The sequence below is a fragment of the Notolepis coatsorum genome, assembly GCF_963971535.1.
Source record: "Notolepis coatsorum genome assembly, chromosome: 3".
Classification (NCBI taxonomy): Eukaryota; Metazoa; Chordata; class Actinopteri; order Aulopiformes; family Paralepididae; genus Notolepis; species Notolepis coatsorum.
The window spans coordinates 5,416,085-5,440,265 of record NC_140167.1 but is presented as its reverse complement, the minus strand read 5'-3'; positions in this window follow the sequence as shown (position 1 = coordinate 5,440,265).

Here is a 24,181-nt window from a genome sequence, read left to right as displayed (position 1 = left end):
TCACTGCATAGGAAGCTGTTCTTGTTGACGAGGCTCACTGCAGAGGAAGCTGTTCTTGTTGATGAGGCTCACTGCAGAGGAAGCTGTTCTTGTTGACGAGGCTCACTGCAGAGGAAGCTGTTCTTGTTGATGAGGCTCACTGCAGAGGAAGCTGTTCTTGTTGACGAGGCTCACTGCAGAAGAAGCTGTTCTTGTTGACGAGGCTCACTGCAGAGGAAGCTGTTCTTGTTGATGAGGCTCACTGCAGAGGAAGCTGTTCTTGTTGATGAGGCTCACTGCAGAGGAAGCTGTTCTTGTTGACGAGGCTCACTGCAGAGGAAGCTGTTCTTGTTGACGAGGCTCACACTGCAGAGGAAGCTGTTCTCATAGACGAGGCTCACTGCAGAGGAAGCTGTTCTTGTTGACGAGGCTCACTGCAGAGGAAGCTGTTCTTGTTGACGAGGCTCACTGCAGAGGAAGCTGTTCTTGTTGATGAGGCTCACTGCAGAGGAAGCTGTTCTTGTTGACGAGGCTCACTGCAGAGGAAGCTGTTCTTGTTGACGAGGCTCACTGCAGAGGAAGCTGTTCTTGTTGACGAGGCTCACTGCAGAGGAAGCTGTTCTGGTTGACGAGGCTCACTGCAGAGGAAGCTGTTCTTGTGGATGAGGCTCACTGCAGAGGAAGCTGTTCTGGTTGATGAGGCTCACTGCAGAGGAAGCTGTTCTTGTGGATGAGGCTCACTGCAGAGGAAGCTGTTCTGGTTGATGAGGCTCACTGCAGAGGAAGCTGTTCTGGTTGACGAGGCTCACTACAGAGGAAGCTGTTCTTGTTGACGAGGCTCACTGCAGAGGAAGCAGTTCTTGTTGATGAGGCTCACTGCAGAGGGAGCTGTTCTTGTTGACGAGGCTCACTGCAGAGGGAGCTGTTCTTGTTGACGAGGCTCTCTGCAGAGGAAGCTGTTCTTGTTGATGAGGCTCACTGCAGAGGAAGCTGTTCTTGTTGACGAGGCTCACTGCAGAGGAAGTTGTTCTTGTTGATGAGGCTCACTGCAGAGGAAGCTGTTCTTGTTGACGAGGCTCACTGCAGAGGAAGCTGTTCTTGTTGATGAGGCTCACTGCAGAGGAAGCTGTTCTTGTTGACGAGGCTCACTGCAGAGGAAGCTGTTCTTGTTGACGAGGCTCACTGCAGAGGAAGTTGTTCTTGTTGATGAGGCTCACTGCAGAGGAAGCTGTTCTTGTTGACGAGGCAGAGGGGCAGAAACTGTTGATGACAGCCTGTTCACACAGAATGACAGAAACACCTCACATCACACCAGACACTGAGGACAGGAGTGTAATAAACATCTGTCACGCGCTGATGCTTCTCCTGATGCTTGTCTCCTGAAGGCGCCGGCCGGCAGCTGCTACTGCAAGCCCCTGATCAGGAAGCTGGAGGCGGAGCTCCGAGCCGCCCGCGGGGAGATGAGCACCCAGATCCTGGGGGTCCGGGAGCAGCTCAGCGCCCGGCTGGGGAAGATGGACCGCAGGCACCGCCACCAGGTCCAGTGTCTCTGTTTCTGTCACTGCTGCCCGTTTCATCAAAGCTGCCCGTTTCATTAACGCTACACTTTTCATTAACGCCACACTTTTCATTAAAGCTACACTTTAAAGCTACACGTTTCATTAAAGCTGCCCGTTTCATTAAAGCTACATGTTTCATTAAAGCTACATGTTTCATTAAAGCTACATGTTTCATTAAAGCTACACGTTTCATTAAAGCTGCCCGTTTCATTAAAGCTACATGTTTCATTAAAGCTACCTGTTTCATTAAAGCTACACGTTTCATTAAAGCTGCCCGTTTCATTAAAGCTACATGTTTCATTAAAGCTGCCCGTTTCATTAAAGCTACATGTTTCATTAAAGCTACCTGTTTCATTAAAGCTACACGTTTCATTAAAGCTGTCCGTTTCATTAAAGCTACACGTTTCATTAAAGCTGTCCGTTTCATTAAAGCTACATGTTTCATTAAAGCTGCCCGTTTCATTAAAGCTACATGTTTCATTAAAGCTGCCCGTTTCATTAAGCTGCCCGTTTCATTAAAGCTGCCCGTTTCATTAAAGCTGCCCGTTTCATTAAAGCTACACGTTTCATTAAAGCTACACGTTTCATTAAAGCTGCCAGTTTCATTAAAGCTGCCTGTTTCATTAAAGCTACACGTTTCATTAAAGCTGCCCGTTTCATTAAAGCTGCACGTTTCATTAAAGCTACATGTTTCATTAAAGCTGCACATTTCATTAAAGCTGCCAGTTTCATTAAAGCTACATGTTTCATTAAAGCTGCACATTTCATTAAAGCTGCACGTTTCATTAAAGCTACACGTTTCATTAAAGCTACATGTTTCATTAAAGCTGCACATTTCATTAAAGCTGCACGTTTCATTAAAGCTGCCCGTTTCATTAAAGCTACACGTTTCATTAAAGCTACATGTTTCATTAAAGCTGCACATTTCATTAAAGCTGCACGTTTCATTAAAGCTGCCCGTTTCATTAAAGCTACACATTTCATTAAAGCTACATGTTTCATTAAAGCTGCCCGTTTCATTAAAGCTACATGTTTCATTAAAGCTGCCCGTTTCATTAAAGCTGTCCGTTTCATTAAAGCTGCACATTTCATTAAAGCTGCACGTTTCATTAAAGCTGCCCGTTTCATTAAAGCTACACATTTCATTAAAGCTACATGTTTCATTAAAGCTGCCCGTTTCATTAAAGCTGTCCGTTTCATTAAGCTACACATTTCATTAAAGCTACACGTTTCATTAAAGCTACATGTTTCATTAAAGCTGTCCGTTTCATTAAGCTACACATTTCATTAAAGCTACACGTTTCATTAAAGCTGCCCATTTCATTAAAGCTGCCCGTTTCATTAAAGCTGCCCGTTTCATTAAAGCTGCCTGTTTCATTAAAGCTGCCCGTTTCATTAAAGCTACACGTTTCATTAAAGCTGCCCGTTTCATTAAAGCTACATGTTTTATTAAAGCTACATGTTTCATTAAAGCTACACTTTAAAGCTTCACTTTTCATTAAGGCTACACGTTTCATTAAAGCTACACTTTAAAGCTACACATTTCATTAAAGCTACAGTCCTGGAACTGATTTGATCCATTGAGACTTTGGAATATATTCACATATTGTCTTGAAGAGATTTACTTGTATATGGAAAACAAATTATGTCTTTCTTGGGTCTTGTTCTTCATTCCATAGGGATGCCTATCTAGTGAAATACCCAACACTGGTTATCTTGAAGCTGCATTCTACTCTGTTGTTGTTGTTGAACCAGATGATCAAAGTGACGTTGTATTCTGCTCTGTTGTTGTTGTTGTTGTTGTTGTTGTTGTTGTTGTTGAATCAGATCAAAGTGCTGGACATCCTGACTCAGGAGAGAGTGGCAGCAGAGAGGGTGGAGCTTCTCTATAAATTAGACCAGAGAGCCAATCAGAAGAGAGAGGATGCCGGCAGGAAACAGGTATTACCACCTGCCACCTTCTGCACATGTCTGTCTCAAAGCACCTTAGAAAAACACACAGATCAGATTAGATTCAATGTATTGTCATCATGCAGCACAAGTACAGTACAACAAAAAGAAGTTTGGCATCCAACCACAGTGCAAATGTAAAAGTAAAGTGCAACAGTAATATACAATGTAGAGGTGATTAAACTGGGTATAACATAATTATATACGTTAGTACTACTGAGTAATAGTGCTAATTAGATGTATTTACAGAGTTGTAGTATTATTATGTACAGTGATACAGGAATAAAGACACTAGTTGTTATGGTTTGACACCGACCCCAAACGCAACGACACAAGAGAGTTGGATTCAGAGTTGCCAAATACAAGGGCTTGTTTATTTGGTGACTAGAATAAGTGAAACAGGGAAAGCAGGTCAACAAGAAACAGGTACAATGAACAAGGGGCAAAGTTCTGCTGCTCTGCAGCTTCTCCCGGAAGGGTAGTCTTGGGAAGCAGGAGCAGACCTCTGTACCGCTCTGCAGACTCTCACGGCGGACCTCTCAGATGTTGTGCAAGACCGAGAGAGGGAGAGAGGGAACGGGTCAGTGACAGAGCAGACTTGAAACGAGCTGGAGGACAGGGTGTTATATTCTTCGTGTTAAACAACACAGTGATGAGCAATATTCCAGAAAACAGCCCAAGTGAATATCTTCATGTAAACACACAGTGAGCAAAAATCCAAACACCGTCCAATTGTGAAATACTATCTTCGTGTAAATACACAGTGAGCAAAAATCCAACACAGTCCAAATGTGAAACAATATTTTCGTGTAAATACACAGTGAGCAAAAATCCAAACACAGTCCAAATGTGAAATAATATCTTCGTGTAAATACACAGTGGGAGGTGGAAGATCCCAAAATATTATTCCATAAAGGAAAGAGCAAAAACGTTAATGGCTGGGTGAGTGACTGTCTGACAAAAAGGTGGTAGACTTCAGTGTAAAGGTTACACACGAAAATCGGAATTAGGTCAAGACAGTCAGTCTAGAAAAACTCACCCAGACGAGCTGCGTAAAAGGAACAGGAACAAACAGTGGAGGCGAGCGCGCGCCACGGAGCAGGTATCCAAGCGAAGGCTTCTAGGAATTCCTGGAGAATAGCACAGTGAAACAGAAGCAACGGGGAAAAACATCCAGCGACAAATCAAGACGAACCAACAACTTAGGGTGGGGAAAACGGGGTATAAATAATGAGGGATCGATTGATTGAAAGGCAGTGACAGCTGGGGAATGTGATTGAAAAGCGTGGGGAAGTGAGGGAACCAATCAGCGACGTCTCAGATGACGTCAGCGGGGAGAAACGTGTGAACGAGGGAATTGAAATACTTGACAGAAAAAATGAATGAAAACAAAGCGAGGGTGGTTAAAGGAACAGAACGGGTGAGAAGGCAAGGACAGAAACCTCACAGTACCCCCCCCTCAACGGGAGCCGCCCGGCGACCAGGCCGACCCGGCTCGTCAGGATGGGCCCGATGGAAGTCGGTGATCAAGCCGGGATCCACGATGAGCTGCCGGGAGACCCAGCTACGCTCCTCAGGGCCGTAACCCTCCCAGTCCACCAGGTATTGGAATCCCCGGCCCCGCCGACGAACGCCCATCAACCGGCGGACCTGCCACTGGGGGTGACCATCCACTAGCACAGGAGGCGGTGGATCAGGAGCCGGAGGCATAAGGGGACTGAGGGAGACGGGCTTAACCCGGGAGACATGGAACACGGGGTGGATGTGCATGGATGCAGGAAGCTTCAGGCGCAGGGCCGCCGGACTGAGTACCTTCAGGACCTCGAAAGGACCGACGAAGCGAGGGTTGAGCTTCTTGGCCGAGGACCGTAGCGGGAGGTCCTTCGCGGAGAGCCACACCCTCTGCCCAGGGCGGTAAGTCGGCGTGGGAACCCGGCGCCGGTCGGCACCACGACAGGCGCGCTCAGATGTCCGGAGCAGCGCGGTCCTGGTGATCTCCCAAACGCGACGGCAGCGGTCGAGGTGGACCTGCACGGAGGGAACTGCCACTTCCGTCTCCAGTGCGGGAAAAAGAGGGGGCTGGTAGCCTAGGGAGGCCTCAAAGGGGAAGAGGCCGGTGGCGGAACTGACCATTGAGTTGATCGAGTATTCAACCCAGGGAAGGAAACGACTCCAGGATGCCGGCCTCTCGGCTGCCACACACCGAAGAGCAGACTCCACGCTCTGGTTCATCCTCTCCGTCTGCCCGTTTGTCTGGGGATGGTAGCCGGAGGAGAGACTGACCGTTGCCCCCAATCCCTTGCAGAAAGCCCGCCAAACCTGGGAGGTGAACTGGGGCCCCCGGTCAGAGACGATGTCCTGGGGGAAACCGTGAAGGCGGAACACGTGGTGCGTCAGGAGGTCCGCCGTCTCGGCTGCTGAGGGAAGCTTGGAGAGGGCCACGAGGTGGACCCCCTTGCTGAATCGATCCACCACGGTCAGAAGGCAGGTGTTCCCCTGGGAGGAGGGTAGTCCAGTGACGAAGTCGAGCGCCACATGTGACCACGGACGGCTTGGAACGGGAAGTGGCTGCAAGAGCCCGGAGGGTGCCTGGTGAGAGGCCTTGCTGCGGGCACAGACCGCGCAGGCCAATACGAACTCCTTGACGTCGTTTCGCATGGTGGGCCACCAGAAACGACGAGCCAGGAAGGAGAACGTGCGATGGACGCCTGGGTGGCAGGCGAACCGGCTGGTATGGCCCCACAGCAGTACCTGGGACCGGACAGAGTCAGGGACGAAGAGACGGCTCCTAGGGACGTTGCTTGGAGCACGTTGGAAGCGTAGGGCACGCCTCACCACACCCTCGATGCCCAAGGTGATGGCTCCAACCACTCGGGCCTCCGGGATGATGGGAGATGGGTCCTCAGAGGGTGGAGCCCCCTTGGAGTGCATCCGGGACAGGGAGTCGGCCTTCGTGTTGCGGGAACCGGGGCGGAAGGTCAGCGAGAAGTCGAACCGACTGAGGAAACTGGCCCATCTCGCCTGCCGACCGTTGAGGCGCCTGGAAGCGCGGATGAACGTTAGGTTCTTGTGGTCCGTCCAGATGGTAAAAGGCTCCTCGGCACCCTCTAACCAATGACGCCACTCCTCCAGAGCCGCCACGACCGCCAGTAGCTCCCGATTGCCGGTGTCGTAGTTCCTCTCGGCGGGGAGGAAGCGACGCGAGTAGAAGGCGCAAGGATGTACCTTCTGGTCGGAAGGAGAACGCTGGGATAGGACAGCGCCCAGGCCAGAATCCGAGGCGTCCACCTCCACGATGAACTGTCTCTTGGGGTCAGGGTGGAGCAGGATAGGAGCGGAAGTGAACCTTCTCTTGAGGGAGCGGAACGCAGCGCATGCCGCTGGGGACCAGTCGAACGGCAGAGCGGGGGAGGTCAGCTTGGTAAGAGGCTCCGCCACTTGGCTGTAGTTCCGGATGAACCTTCGGTAGAAGTTTGCGAACCCGAGGAAACTCTGTAGCTCCTTCCGAGTGGTGGGTTCCGGCCAATCCTCCACAGCCTGGATCTTGCGAGGATCCGCTCGGGTCAAGCCCTTCTCCACGATGAAGCCCAGGTAGTCGACGGAGTTGGAGTGGAAACGGCACTTCTCCGCCTTGACGAAGAGCCGATTGTGGAGGAGGCGCTCCAGCACCCGGCGGACATGCAGGATGTGTTCCTCGAGGGTCCTGGAAAAGATAAGAATGTCGTCCAGGTACACCACCACGAACACCTCCAGCATGTCACGGAGGACATCGTTCATGAGTGCCTGGAATACCGCCGGGGCGTTGGTGAGACCGAACGGCATCACAAGGTACTCATAGTGGCCCCTGGGGGTCTTGAAGGCGGTCTTCCATTCATCGCCCTCACGGATACGGACAAGATGATAGGCACTTCGGAGATCCAGCTTGGTGAAGAACGAGGCCTGGGTCAGTGGCTCGAAGGTGGAGCTCATGAGAGGTAGGGGGTATTTGTTCTTGATGGTGATCTCGTTGAGCTGACGATAGTCGATGCAGGGTCGCAGGTCCCCATCCTTCTTTCCAACAAAGAAGAACCCGGCCGCCACCGGGGAGGAGGAAGGCCGAATGAGTCCTGCTTCCAATGACTCAGAGATGTAGAGATCCATCGCCTTCTTCTCCGGGGCAGTCAGACTGTAGAGGCGGCTGCCGGGAAGGGGAGCCCCTTGGCGGAGGTTGATGGCGCAGTCATAGGGGCGGTGAGGTGGAAGGGACTGAGCCCTGGTCTTACTGAATACCTCCATGAGGTCGTGGTACTCGGGAGGAACGGACGAGGGATCCGGGGGCAACTCACCAGCCGGTCTCCGGGGCGGGGGACAAGACGCCGCCTGTAGACAGCGGGCGTGACAGGAGGAGCTCCAGCCCCTGATGGTACCGGAGGCCCAGGCGATGTGGGGCTCGTGCAGCGCGAGCCAGGGCCTACCCAGGACCACCGGGACAAGGGGGGATTGGGTAATGAGGAACTGGATCCTCTCTACGTGGTTCCCAGCAATGGTCAGCAAGACTGGGCCGGTCCGTTGAGAGATGTCGGCCAGGCGGTGTTGGTCCAACGAAAAGATCTCCAAGGGCCTCACAAGGGCCTCAAGAGGTATGTTGGCTTGGGTGGCAAACTCGAAGTCGAGGAAGTTCTCGTCTGCCCCAGAGTCGATGAGGGCCTCCACCGTGGCACGTTGGTCCCCCCAGGCCAGGGTGACGCTCATCAGATGGTCAGGTGGTGCGCGGCGCTGGGAATGGGAAAAACGGCTCACCAGGATCTCCCGGGGTCTTGGTGAGCCCGATCTTTTGGCCGGATAGGGCAGTCGGCGATACGGTGTCCCGCACCTCCGCAGTAGAGGCAGAGACCGGACCTGAGCCTTGCCTGACGCTCCGCCTGGCTCAGATGAGAGCGTCCCAGCTGCATGGGTTCCTCCTCGCGCACCGGACGGGGAAGCCTGTTACCATCAGTAGTGTTGGGGACGGGGCGTCCAGGAGTCCGGGGTGTTTCAGGAGGTGACAGTCGGGTCCTCTCGCGCCTTCTCTCCAGGAGGCGTCCGTCAATACGGATGACAAGGCTAAAAAGCTCCTCGAGGGAGTCGGGCACCTCCCTGGTAGCGAGCTGGTCCCGGACTGCGTCACTGAGCCCCCTTATGAAGGTTAGGCGAAGAGCAGGTTCGTTCCATCCACTCTCCACCGCCGCCAGTCGAAACTCCATGACATAGTCCGTCACCCTGCTGCTCCCTTGTCGGAAGGTCCCCAACCGGGCTCCAGGGTCCAGACCTCGGGCTGGATGGTGGAACACTCTGCGGAGCTCCGCCACGAAGTCTGGGTAGGAGAACAAAAAATCTGCTTCCATTGCCCAGGAGGAAGTGACCCACTGGGCAGCATGGCCTGAAAGTAGGTTGGTTATATAAGCCACTCGGGACCCCTGAGCAGAAAAACGGCTTGGTTGATGACGGAAAACCAACTCACATTGCATGATGAATGTGGCACATTCCTCGGGATTACCGTCGAACAGCCGTGGGACGGAGAGAAGGGGTTCCCGAGGTGCGAGATCTGCTGGGGCTGCGGGGAATGTTCCTGAAGGGTGTGAGAGATGAAAAGTATTAACGGCGTCGCCCAGCGAGCTAAGCTGGGCGAGAATCTCGGACTGTTGTCCCGCCATAGCGGCCATAGAACCCTGCATAGGCAGGACCTGGTCCCTGAGGTTCTGCACCGCAGCCGCAGCCCGCTCAAGTTGGAGACCGTGATCCCTGGTCAACTCGACTTGAATTGCAAGTGCGGTTCTGACCCCCTCTGTGTCGGCTGGGGTCGTCATGGTTGGTTCGTAATGTTATGGTTTGACACCGACCCCAAACGCAACGACACAAGAGAGTTGGATTCAGAGTTGCCAAATACAAGGGCTTGTTTATTTGGTGACTAGAATAAGTGAAACAGGGAAAGCAGGTCAACAAGAAACAGGTACAATGAACAAGGGGCAAAGTTCTGCTGCTCTGCAGCTTCTCCCGGAAGGGTAGTCTTGGGAAGCAGGAGCAGACCTCTGTACCGCTCTGCAGACTCTCACGGCGGACCTCTCAGATGTTGTGCAAGACCGAGAGAGGGAGAGAGGGAACGGGTCAGTGACAGAGCAGACTTGAAACGAGCTGGAGGACAGGGTGTTATATTCTTCGTGTTAAACAACACAGTGATGAGCAATATTCCAGAAAACAGCCCAAGTGAATATCTTCATGTAAACACACAGTGAGCAAAAATCCAAACACCGTCCAATTGTGAAATACTATCTTCGTGTAAATACACAGTGAGCAAAAATCCAACACAGTCCAAATGTGAAACAATATCTTCGTGTAAATACACAGTGAGCAAAAATCCAAACACAGTCCAAATGTGAAATAATATCTTCGTGTAAATACACAGTGGGAGGTGGAAGATCCCAAAATATTATTCCATAAAGGAAAGAGCAAAAACGTTAATGGCTGGGTGAGTGACTGTCTGACAAAAAGGTGGTAGACTTCAGTGTAAAGGTTACACACGAAAATCGGAATTAGGTCAAGACAGTCAGTCTAGAAAAACTCACCCAGACGAGCTGCGTAAAAGGAACAGGAACAAACAGTGGAGGCGAGCGCGCGCCACGGAGCAGGTATCCAAGCGAAGGCTTCTAGGAATTCCTGGAGAATAGCACAGTGAAACAGAAGCAACGGGGAAAAACATCCAGCGACAAATCAAGACGAACCAACAACTTAGGGTGGGGAAAACGGGGTATAAATAATGAGGGATCGATTGATTGAAAGGCAGTGACAGCTGGGGAATGTGATTGAAAAGCGTGGGGAAGTGAGGGAACCAATCAGCGACGTCTCAGATGACGTCAGCGGGGAGAAACGTGTGAACGAGGGAATTGAAATACTTGACAGAAAAAATGAATGAAAACAAAGCGAGGGTGGTTAAAGGAACAGAACGGGTGAGAAGGCAAGGACAGAAACCTCACACTAGTAAGTCATACTGGCCAGCAGTGTAACTAGTAAGAGTAGGTAAGGGTTATCTACAGATATAGATATAGTATTAATATGTACAGTAATACAGGTATAAAGACACTATGGTAGTAAGTCATACTGGCCAGCAGTGTAACTAGTAAGAGTAGGTAAGGGTTATGTACATATATAGATATAGTATTAATATGTACAGTGATACAGGTATAAAGACACTATGGTAGTAAGTCGTACTGGCCAGCAGTGTAACTAGTAAGAGGAGGTAAGAGATATGTACAGATATAGATATAGTATCTACTGATATGTAAAAAGGATTAAATGTGGGTTCAGACAGATATCCCCCCTTGAACAGCCCTTCTAAGGTTTCTCTCCTCCACATTGCCTGTGATGCATTTTTTCCTATTGCTAGGTTTTAGTGAGTTTTTCTTTACCTTCGCGTGGGGTATGTCTGGGAGTGTTGCATTTATTTTATTTATAATTTTTTTTGACTTTATAGTGTTTCTGTGTGTTCTTGATTTATTGTGATGTTTCTTCTTGACTTGTGTCCGGCCCACGGGCGTTACAAATAAATTTGATTTGATTTGATATGGATTGATATATATATAGAGTAAATATATATATACACAAATAATATATACAGTATGATTGTACATGCTATAATACAGAGTTGTATGAGGTAGGTAGTTATGATTATTGTGATCACTATGATTACAGTGTGAATGAAAGCTACACATAGGGTAGACAGTGAAAGCAGTAGGTAGGTATAAATTGAACATAGGCATAGAGTATAGAGTAGGGCTGACCCCTATTAGTCGATTAGTCGACTAATCGGTCGAAAGGAGCCGTAGTCGACTGGCCAATCTCTTAGTCGAATATAAATAAAAAAATTTAAAAAAAAATATATTGTTTTTTATATATTTTTAGATTTTTTTATCATTCTTTCCAAAGTAAAAGGGCCTAGAAGCGTGGCTAATGCTAATGGCACGCATACCAGAGGCTAACTGCCTAAGAAAACAAGCACAGAGGCACTGAAAGAGGATTTCACCCATCTAATGAACACACTAGACTAGACAAATATCAAGATGTATCCATCAGTGGACCAATTGCATGCTTTTGCAGAGGACAAGGAGCCTTCACTCAGTCGACTCCTTCAGACATTAAGCACCCCCCACAGCCCAAATGGAACGATAAAAAAATAATAATAATAATATATATATATTTTTTTAATATTATATATATTTTTTTTTTAAATCCTTAGTCGGGGACAGCCCTAGTATAGAGTAGACTAGAGTATAGAGTTCATAGTTCGTACAGACCTTTTTACAGTTTCACCAAAAGCACGTGTGTTTCTGAAGCAGGCGAGCCACCAGCTGGAGGAGTGGTGCGTAACTCGGATGCAGGACGTCGACCCGCGCAACCTCCCAGACGACTTGCCGCCGCGGTACCACAAGCTCCTCCCCTCGCCCTCCGTCGACCAATCCCTGACGGACGGGGACCTGGAGTCCCGCCTCCCCCTGCTGTCGCTGGTGAGCGGAGAGAGCAGCAGCAGCTCGCTGGCCACCTACGTCAACTTCCCCCCGAGCCGCGAGCAGCAGGCGGTCAGCAGGAAGTACCGTGGTGGAGGGCAGGTGGACAGGTCACCAGGTCAGCAGGTGCTATATCTATCTAAGGGTGCTAAGGGTGCTTTCACACCAAAGCTTTTTGGTCCGGACTATCGGAGCAGAATTCGATAGTCCGCTTTTTTGGGGTGGTGTGAATGCGCAGTCGAACTCTGGTGCGGACCAAACACACAAACTCTGGTCCGCCTGAAAACGTAGGTCTCGGTTCGCTTCATCGGACCAAACGCGGACCAAATATAGGAAGTCACCTGATAAACTGTGCATCTTGGGTAGAAGGAAGAAAACAAGCACACTGTAAACATGTCTCGTGGGCAGACTTGGGCGAATGATGAAGTGAAAGCCCTGATCGACATATGGGCAGAAGACCAAATAAAACAGCTGCTTGTGGGCACTCACAAACGAGGTGTACAAGTTGTTTAGCGAGAGGATGGCGGTAATGGGTTATAATCGAACGATGGATCAATGCCACGTCTCTTCTACTATCACGCTTCTTGCGGCTGTTTGTGTTTTCGTGGATTTCACTTCCTGAAGGGGAGGGATTTCCACTCTCCATTGTGTCCAATAGACGATCGGCCTTTTCGACCGCGTGACATTGTTCAGAAAGTTTGGTGCGCCTGACAAATTGCAATGTGAATGCAGACGAACCAAATGACGAATGCAACAATGTTGCAACTTCACCACCAGAACCGCACCGAGTCCACCAAAACTATAATGTGAAAGCGCCCTAACTAACTATCGTCCTATATCCATACTACCTTGTTTTTAAAAGATTCTTGAAAAGTTGGTATATAGTAGAATCATGAAACATCTAGAGATGACAACACTATCTTGTTCGAACATCAGTATGGCTTTAGAAAGAAATACTCTACATTATTCTCTTTTGCACCTTAGAGAAAAAATTACCGCGGCACTGGAGAATAATGAATATACCTTAGGCTTTTTCTTCGATTTATCAAAGGCTTTTGACACAGTGAATCGTGAAATTTTATTATCAAAAATGTCATGTTATGGTCTTAAAAAACAGGTTATACAATGGGTTGAGAATGACTTAACCCTCCAGTTCTCTGTATTCAGTTCTGTATTATGCCAAAAAAGTTGCTCAGTATCACATCTTGGACTCACATTACAATAATCAATTTTTTTTTTTTTTTTTAACAATCACTAAGTGTCACACCTTTCACCCTAGAACTGGACAGGTTAGGGTTAGGGGGTTAGGGGGTTAGGGTAACCCTAGGGTAACCCTAACCCCCTAACCCTAACCCCAACCCTAACCCTAATTTAAGAAATGGTTAAAATCCTGAAAATGAATAGATATTCGATATGTATGGTGAGGACTGAAGTTAATAATGATATTCATGAAAAAAAAATTAACAATACATGAAAAAGATATGTTTTACTGAGATCGCAGTTTCGGTCACTAGGGAGACAGGTAGTGGGTTTTTTGACGGTTGACTCGGGGGTTAAACAACAGAGAGCAATTTGTAGTTTTCAATGGTAATCGATCACAGCTGGCTGTACTAAAATGTGGTGTTCCAGACAAGGGTCCAGTCTATTATGTTATGTTATGTGAATAAATGCATCCAGTTTATTGTCACCTATATTAGTTGCTGATGACACAAATCTCTTTGTCACTGACAAGAATTTTGATTCCCTTATTGATCAAGCTAATTCTGGACTCATTAATTTCAGTTAAACAAGTTATCACTCAATGTCAAAAAATCTAACTTCAAAAAACAAAAACATTTCAGACAGAACCAAGATTTGTATCAATAACCATGAACTTGTACAAGTTAGGACCAGATTCCACTGAGGCAATAAGTAACTGTTGCTCCTCCTCCTCCTGCTCCTCCTCCCCCTCCTCCTCCCCCTCCTCCTCCTCCTCCTCCTCCTCCTCCTCCTCCTCCTCCTCCTCCACCTCTTCCGCCTCCCCCTTCTCTCCTCCTCCTCCTCTTCCGCCTCCCCCTTCGCTCCTCCTCCTCCTCTTCCTCCTCCCTTTTCTCTCCTCCTCCTCCTCCTCCTCTTCTTCCTCCCCCTTCTCTCCTCCTCCTCCTCCTCTTCCTCCTCCCCCTTCTCTCCTCCTCCTCCACCTCTTCCTCCTTCCCCTTCTCTCCTCCTCCTCCACCTCTTCCTCCTTCCCCTTCTCTCCTCCTCCTCCTCCTCCTCCTCTTCCTCCTCCCCCTTCTCTCCTCCTCCACCTCTTCCTCCTCCCCCTTCTCTCCTCCTCCACCTCCCCCTTCTCTCCTCCTCCTCATCCACCTCTTCCTCCTCCCCCTTCTCTCCTTCTCCTCCTCCACCTATTCCTCCTCCCCCTTCTCTCCTCCCCCTTCTCTCCTCCTCCTCCACCTCCTCCTTCTCTTTCTCCTCCTCCTCCTCTTCCTCCCCCCCCTCCTCCCTCTACCCCTCCTCCCCCTCCCTCTCCTCCTCCTCCGCAGACGACTACCAGAACACGGCCATCTTCCCGCTGCCCTGCTCCTTCCTGACCTCAGACCTGGTGCTGAGCTCCTCCACCGCTGCCCCCCGCTGGCCCCCGGCGGCGCTGCAGGACAGAGAGGACGGCGGGGCGTCCAGCAGCAGCCGCTCGGACCTCGGGGGGGACTGGCAGGAGGCGTACCGGCAGGTCCGCGGGTCCGGCGCCGGCGCCGGCACCTGGCACCACAGGGAGCGGCTCCTGGACCGGTTCAGAGCCCAGCGGCGGCGGGTGGGGGGAGGGGGAGACCGCGGCACCGGCACCCTGGAGATCTTCATCGACCGGCCCCCCGAGCCCACCTTCACCCAGGAGAGGAACAAGCTGCATGCCATGGAGGTGACCTTTAACCTCTCAGATTCATAGATGAAAATAAAGTTGATCCAGAACTAGTATTACAGATTAGTTTAGTTTAGTTTATTTATTTAGCACATTATAAAAATCTTAAAAAAAACAGTGAATGAATGAATGACCTTTATTTATATAGCACCCTTCACAGCACGAATGTACAGGGTGCTTTACACTACAGCTAACATATAAAAAAAAATCTGAAATAAATGACAACAATAACAGACAGCAGTTAAAAACAGTGAACCAAATAAAATAAAATAGAAAGAATTTAAATAAAATCATCAGTCAATAACTAAAAACTATAGGAACGGTGAGGTCAAAGGGTGCCTATACATGACCAAAAGCCTGTCTGTTTTTTAAAAGAGTTTTCTGAGGGGGCAGTTCGCAGGTCCAGGGGGAGAGCGTTCCAGAGCCTTGGTGCCGTCACCTCGAAGGGTCGATCACCCCTTGTTATCAGCCTGGACCTGGGTGCTAGGAAGGAACGAAGCCCAAAGGGCTTGTACAAAGTTCCACTCCCATCCCATTGTCCATAAACATATATGAACAAAATACATGTAAACATGGTCTAGAAAATAAACTCAAAATAAGATCAGAGACATAAGGCAGACACACTGTACTTTGAAAAAGTAGGCTACAAGAAAGCAAAGGAGAGGAGAATAACATATGAAGAGTATATAATGAAGGACACCGGTTGAGAGAGTGAACAGTTTTAAGTACCTCGGAGTCCACATATCCGAGGACTTGACATGGACCACACACATTGACAGTGTTGTGAAGAAGGCACGGCAACGCCTCTACTTACTTACTGTAGGCGCCTAAGGAAGTTCCAAGTCAGTCAGAAGATCCTTAAGAACTTCTACTCATGCACAATAGAGAGCATCCTGACTGGCAATATCACCTCCTGGTTTGGGAATAGCACCGCACAAGACCATAGCAGACTACAGAGTGGCCCGTTCAGCCAAATGCACAATTGGAGGGGGGCTTCCCACTCTCCAAGACATTTACAACAAGCGGTGCATGGGTAAGGCTAAGAGAATAATCAAAAAGTCCAGCCACCCAAACAACTGCCTCTTTGAACTGCTGCGGTCAGGCAAGCGATACCGGAGTCTCATGGCAAGCACAGAGAGACTCAGAAGAAGCTTCTATCCTCAGGCCATCAGGATGCTAAATGACAATAACACTGTAACAACCATCAAATACACTCACAGCACACACATCCACACGCACACACTCACTTTAAACAAACAACTCACTGCAGCACCCACTTTACCCACTTTAGACACCTAACACACTTTATATTTATTGGTAAAGAATTTGCACTACAACTCATACCTCATTACACCTTACTGTAAATTGTACCTAAATTGTACCTTATCCCATTTCTGTATAGTATATAGTATATTGTATTGTAACTCAGTTACTTTTCTACTCTGCATTGTATATTGTATATATGTATATATTGAACACTTTTGTCTACGTACTTGACTTCTATTTTATACTTATTATACTTATTTTATACTTATCTATTTTTATCTAGCACAATCTCTGGAGCAAAACAGAAAGAAGCATTTTATATAAAAGTATTCTGTACTTCTGTATGACAACTAATAAAGAAACTTGAAACTTGAGAAAGAAGAAGCAGCCATAGATGTAACACTGATGCACAGGAGTTACAGGAGTAACTTAATATGTTGATGATTTATGATTTAATAATAATAAATTGGATTTAAAGAGAGGCGCCTTTCTCAGACTCAAGGACACTGTACAAGGAGAGACAAGCTATATAAAATAATGTGTATAGTAACAACAGGAAAAAATAAAACAAATAAATAAGATAAAAAAGGAAGCAAGGTGCTGTCCAATTGGATGAAACGGTAACAAGAAAATTAACAAAAACAAAAACAACATGATGAAATTAAATTAGATTTTAATTGTTTTTTTTTATATAGATGAGGAGGTTGTTGACCTCAATGATGAACTTAGAGAGTGTTCCAGAGTTTAGGACCTCTAAAGCTAATGTTTTATTGATGGCTAGATGTCTGACAGAAAGGTATGTGGAGTTTATTGCTATGGTTTGTCGGATATGAGTGAATGAAAAAAGATGAAGAAACTATGGAAGGTCTTGCCTATTGTAGATGAATGAGCATGTTTGAAAGGTATTTAGTTTGTCAATTGTTAGACTTCATGCCACACTACCAAACGGTTAACCCTTTCACTGCGACAATACACAGAAGGTTAACCCTTTCACTGCCACACGACAGCAGGTTAACCCTTTCACTGCCACACCACAGAAGGTTAACCCTTTACTATGTGATAGCAAAGGGTTAACCTTCTGTGGTGTGGCAGTGAAAGGGTTAATGAACTTGTATATGAACGAGCATGTTTGAAAAGTATTTAGTTTGTCAAATGTTAGACTTCATTAATCCAGTCAGACTCCTCTCTGACCTCTGACCTCTCTCTGCCCTCTGACCTCCAGGTGACGCAGCTCTTCTTCCAGACGGTCTCCACTCAGATGGAGCGCTGGTACGAGAGGAAGGCCCTGGAGGGGCGGGGCCAGGCGGAGGGGCGGGCTCAGCGCGACAGGGAGCAGCTCCTGCAGCAAATCAGCAGCCTGGAGGAGGAGCTCCAACGCCTCAGGACCAATGAGGCGACAGATGATGATGACTCATGACCCCCCAGAGCCTCGGGACCAATGAGGACACGGATGATGATGACTCATGACCCCCCAGAGCCTCAGGACCAATGAGGACACGGATGATGATGACTCATGACCCCCCAGAGCCTCAGGACCAATGAGGACACGGATGATGATGACTCATGACCCCCCAGAGCCTCAGGACCAATGAGGACACGGATGATGATGACTCATGACCCCCCAGAGCCTCAGGACCAATGAGGACACAGATGATGATGACTCATGACCTCCCAGAGCACATGGGACATTTATGACATAATGGACATGGAGTTTAGTATTCCTGTGGTTGTTTCTGTCACCAGTCACTATAGGGAGGTGTAGTGGTTACGTTGTTGCTGTTTCCGGCCGGTCCCCATTGCCCATTTCTAAATCGTCTCGTTTAAAACAAATAAAGCATGAACATTTGCATGGTGTACCTTTCTGTGCGTATTCATCCACAATCTATAGCGCAACGTCAAAACATTTGCAATTAATCGTAAAAAAGAAATCGCAGAATTGTATTTCAACCAAAAATTTTAATAACTCTTAAGCTGCAACGTCCCTCATATGGGAAGTTTTTCGGATTTTTTGCAACCGGCACTTTGGCGACCCCTAGTGGCTCGGGTGTGCATATTTTGTAATACAATATCGAATTGAAGGCTTATTTGTTGCCTGTCGATAGTGACAAAATCCGACAAAATCCGACAAAATCCGTTCAGCGGTTCTCGAGTTACATGCCGGTATTTGAGGCTTGTGCAAAGTACACGGTATTGCGCAAAATACCACTCCCGACTCAGGCTGCAGTAGTTCTGTCAATCTAGATCCGATCTCGAAAATTATAGTGGATCGTTGTAACCAATGAGTGTGGCTTTCCAATGATATCCCACATGGGGATCTACATAAAAAAAAAAAAACACACGAAGAAACATGAAAACAGGAAGAGCAAAACAGCCGAATGAATCGAAGTCTATGAGAAAACTGAGTTTTTCTTTGTATACAGTTTACCAAAATCACTCCTAATCACTCATTTCTGAATGGATCTTTATGAAATTCGGATATGTACTACATAAGGCTTCAGGCTATGTCTCGGTCTGGATTTGTAAGCCATATCACCTTCTCGGGAAATACTACCTCTGGACTACTACAGAAAAACTTGAGTAACACGTTTTTTTTACAACTCAAGTGCAGATCTATGTAACTCTATTACTTTAGCGCTAAAAGTGAATTCTTCTTCTGGAATCAGAAACTTCAGAATGGCATCCTTCAAAAGAGACCATGCTCATGCATGTGCTATAAGTATAAAGTATGTTGTTTTGGTTTGCAAAGAAAGTATGCAGTCCTCAAGTTCAAGTAAAAAAAATTGTCACTTTTCTGTTAGTGATAGAAGGGAACTCATTTTGTGTAAATGGAAAGCTTGCCAATTTCCATGCAGCAGAATTGTTACAATAGCCGATAATCAATTTTCCCAATGATAAATCCCTATAAGATAAGATAAGATAAGACATTCCTTTATTAATCCCCTTGCGAGCGGTCCAAAGTGACGTCAGACTACACCTCCCTATAGAGCAGGTGAAACCACAGTAATCCACATACCTCCATGTATTCCACTACACAAATACTATGTATTTATGTGGTAAATCTATAGTGTATGTGGGGGGGAAAACCCACTATAAATACACTATAAATACTATTATATATATTATATGAATCACTATAGTATTTATATAGTGGGTATGAAGAGATAACAGGAGAACTATAAACATAATACTATAGTTTGTTTTATCATGGGAGAGTGGGAGAGTTGTGTCATGTGTTAGATTACAGACAGACAGACAGACACAGACAGACAGACAGACAGACAGACAGACAGACAGACAGACAGACAGACAGACAGACAGACAGACAGACAGACAGACAGACAGACAGACAGACAGACAGACAGACAGACAGACAGACAGACAGACAGACAGGCAGAAAAGGAAGGAGTGTCAGGGGGAGAGTGAGAGAGAGAAGGGGGGGGGTGTACTTTATGTCTCTCCCTCTCTCTACCCTGTGTGTGTGTTTGAATGATTGATTGAAAAGTTTATTAACAGATTGCAGAATGGGTACAGTACAGTACAGCTCAATACATACAATTGTTAAGGGGATGCAGACCAGAGAAAGACTTTCGTCTTGTTTACATCAGGGTCCCCCATTTTCAATTTGTGTGTGTGTGTGTGTGTGTGTGTGTGTGTGTGTGTGTGTGTGTGTGTGTGTGTGTGTGTGTGTGTGTGTGTGTGTGTGTGTGTGTGTGTGTGTGTGTGTGTGTGTGTGTGTGTGTGAAATGTGAGTTCCCCCATAGGGATCTGTGGATCTATTGGGATCTATACACACTAATGATTTAATGTCAGTCTCTCTCTCTCTCTCTCTCTCTCTCTCTCTCTCTCTCTCTCTCTCTCTCTCTCTCTCTCTCTCTCTCTCTCTCTCTCTCTCTCTCTCTCTCTCTCTCTCTCTCTCTCTCTCTCTCTCTCTCTCTCTCTGTCTCACACACACGCACACAAATACAATAATAAAAAATGTTAAAACATTTTACTGCACTGGCAATTGTTTTTGTTCCACATGAAATGTAAAGACTTTGAAATAAACGTAATACCAGATAAAATCCTGTGTATCTGGGTGTGGAAGTAAATAGGATTCCACAGCATGTCTGAATACCATTCAGCCACTAGATGTCGCACTAGAGCACCAGTGTGTCATTTATCCAATCGGCTGCATTCAACATGGGGAACTGGGGAGTAGGGAGGGGATACATGCAATATGTAAACAACAACAATAAAAATGAAATGTTAAATTCATTAATCATTCGTTTTTGGGGGGGGGGGGGGCAATACTTTTATTCTGCAAAAATTATTAATATTATTTCCTTTTAACTCTACATAAAATGTTATGTATAGCACCTTTAAGTCATTTATATTCATCAATGTTTTCAAACGGAGTTGTCTGAACGCTGCTACAGAGGGTTGTGGAGTCTGTGGAAAACCTTTGATGCGGCGTGGGCTTGAAAAGTGATGCAAAGGTCAACTCACTCTTAAAGTGACGCAGAGCTCTGTTCTTCTGCCGGGCAGGTGAACTCACTGTTCATCTCAAGGGTTCGGTTATCTGGGTCACATGGTCACAGATCAGCCCTCCTGGCTTAGTGAAAACAGCTGCGCTTGAAACCACAAGCAGACGGATATACAGTGATATCATCATCACGGCTGCAACTGACATTAACTGAAATAGGCCTCACCTTGAAGCCCACTTTATTATCTCGTTATCAGGAACTCGAGCCCTGAAGGCCGTCGTCGACAAAACAGTGCCCTTGTTGTTGTAGCATGTGAGACACTAGATGCCCTACTGTGGGGAACCTCTAGACTAGATGCCCTACTGTGGGGAACCTCTAGACTAGATGCCCTACTGTGGGGAACCTCTCTAGACTAGATGCCCTACTGTGGGGAACCTCTAGACTAGATGCCCTACTGTGGGGAACCTCTCTAGACTAGATGCCCTACTGTGGGGAACCTCTAGACTAGATGCCCTACTGTGGGGAACCTCTAGACTAGATGCCCTACTGTGGGGAACCTCTAGACTAGATGCCCTACTGTGGGGAACCTCTAGACTAGATGCCCTACTGTGGGGAACCTCTAGGACTATATGCCCTACTGTGGGGAACCTCTAGACTATATGCCCTACTGTGGGGAACCTCTAGACTATATGTGTGAGGTTTTGCCCGCTGCTCACCACCTTTTCTCTGTTTCTTTAAGCCTACTGTTAGAAATTCCCTTCTCACTCACTCTCTCTAGCCCCCACCCTCTCGTTCTTTACTCTCGTTTACTCTCAGTGGCCACACCTGGACTATTATCAATTACCTCTCGCACCTGTGGTGGCAGGCTAATTAGTTCCCCTGTGGGCTTTAAATACGAGGGCTCTTCCCTCGTTTCGGCGTGGGGTCGTGTTGTATTCATGCTGAGTCATATTCTCTAACATCCTAGACTCTTTCGGGAGATCCTCTGGTCTACCAATGCTGTATATGGATTTCTCCAGCCTTGAGATGTTTTGCTCCAGCCTTCGTCTGCTGTCGCCGTAGCCTGTGGAGGAGACTGTTCTGCGCTCCCTGTAACTTCCACGGGAGGCACCCCAGCGTTCCACTGCAGACCCCAGCGCAGCTGTTCGTCCTGACGCACATCTAGACCAACGCGCATCTTCCGGACCCTCGGGCTTGGCACGCTCTCCAGTCACCAGCGCGCAACGCGCATCTGCAAGGGCTTGGCACGCTCTCCAGTCACCAGCGCGCAACGCGCATCTTCAAGGGCTTGGCACGCTCTCCAGTCTCCAGCGCGCAACGCGCATCTTCAAGGGCTTGGCACGCTCTCCAGTCTCCAGCGCGCAACGCGCATCTTCCAAGGATCCTCGTGCTTGGCACACTCCTCCTCGCAGACGCACCCCGAGGCGTCTCTCGGTTCCGACGCGCACACCAAGGTGTGGCGCGCACTCTGTTCCTCGGCTCCGACAGCGGCTACCCGGTGGACGACACCCTCGCCACCGCCACTGTTCCGACGCGCACACCAAGGTGTGGCGCGCACTCTGTTCCTCGGCTCCGACAGCGGCTACCCGGTGGACGACACCCTCGCCACCGCCACTGTTCCGACGCGCACACCAAGGTGTGGCGCGCACTCTGTTCCTCGGCTCCGACAGCGGCTACCCGGTGGACGACACCCTCGCCACCCGCCACTGTTCCGACGCGCACACCAAGGTGTGGCGCGCACTCTGTTCCTCGGCTCCGACAGCGGCTACCCGGTGGACGACACCCTCGCCACCGCCACTGTTCCAGCACTCTGTTCCTCGGCTCCGACAGCGGCTACCCGGTGGACGACACCCTCGCCACCGCCACTGTTCCAGCACTCTGTTCCTCGGCTCCGACAGTCGGCTACCCGGTGGACGACACCCTCGCCACCGCCACTGTTCCAGCACTCTGTTCCTCGGCTCCGACAGTCGGCTACCCGGTGGACGACACCCTCGCCACCGCCACTGTTCCAGCACTCTGTTCCTCGGCTCGGACAGCCAGCCACCCGGTGGCGATGCCCTCGCCCCGCTGCTGTCCCTGTACCTTTACGCATACGCCTGGGTGAGTTTTGATTGTGATGTCACTCACCCAGCGTAGTGCCCTTGCCCCCGTTCCCGCTGCTGTCCCTGTACCTTTACGCATACGCCTGGGTGAGTTTTGATTGTGATGTCACTCACTCAGCGTAATGCTTTTTGCCCCCGTTCCCGCTGCTGTCCCTGTACCTTTACGCATACGCCTGGGTGAGTTTTGATTGTGATGTCACTCACTCAGCGTAATGCCTCTTGCCCCCCGTTCCCGCTGCTGTCCCTGTACCTTTACGCATACGCCTGGGTGAGTTTTGATTGTGATGTCACTCACTCAGCGTAATGCCTCTTGCCCCCGTCTCGCTGCTGTTCCTGTACCATTACGCATACGCCTGGGTGAGTTTTGATTGTGATGTCACTCACCCAGCGTATTGCCTCCTTTAGTTCTCACTTAGTTAGTAGTTTGGACATTTCATCTCCCACTCTGTTTTTGTTCTCACTTAGATAGTATTTTTGGACATTACATCTCCCCCTGTGTGTTTGTCACACGAAGATATTATTACTTTGTTACCTTGTTTATTTGGACTGTTCTGCATCTGCTCTGTTTGTTCCCTTTTGAATATTAACCCTCTCCTCTGTTCTGCAGAGCGGCCCAGATGTTTTCCCACCAGTCCCCAGTTCCTCCCTGTCCCCAGCCCGCCTCCGCGGGTCTCTGTCCCCAGTTCCTCCCTGTTCCCCAGCCCGCCTCCGCGGGCCTCAGTTCCCCTCTGTCCCTAGTTCTCCCCTTCTAGTTCCACCTAGTTCCTGGTCCCAAGTTCTCCCCTTCTAGTTCCACCTAGTTCCTTGTCCCTAGTTCTCCTAGTCCCCAGTTCTCCTGTTCCCTAGCTCTCCTTGTCCCGACATCTCCTAGTCTCTAGTTCCTCTGTTTCTTTAGCCTTCCCCTAGCGTTCCTTTAATGTTCCCCTAGCGTTCCTTTAACCTTCCCTTAGTGTTCCCCTTTTCCTGCCCGCCTCTTAAAGGCACCTTTCCTTCCCCTCATATTATATTCCTGTATTTGTGATTCTCCCTTAAAGGGACAGTGCCCTTTTCCCTGTTTTTCCCTGTTGTTCAATAAATATCTGTTTCTTGGCAAACCATCATACCTGTCTTGTGTTGTGCGATTGGGGTCGGTTACAAACCATAACAGTACGACCCCACCAAATCGACGACCCCAGCCAGCACAGACGGTGTATGTTGAGTTTGCCTTTTTTTTCTTGTTCCCTCTAGTTCCCCTCTAGCTCCCCTGTTAGCTCCCCTGTTAGCCCTGTTGGCTTCCCTGTTAGCCCAGTTTAGCTCCCCTGTTAGCCTGTTAGCTCCCCTGTTAGCCCTGTTGGCTTCCCTGTTAGCCCTGTTTGACCCCCCTGCAGCTTGTTAGGCCTCTACTACCAGCATGGCCCCTGTCTGCTAGCCTTGCCCCGGCTGCTAGCACAGCCTCTATGTTTATGCAGCC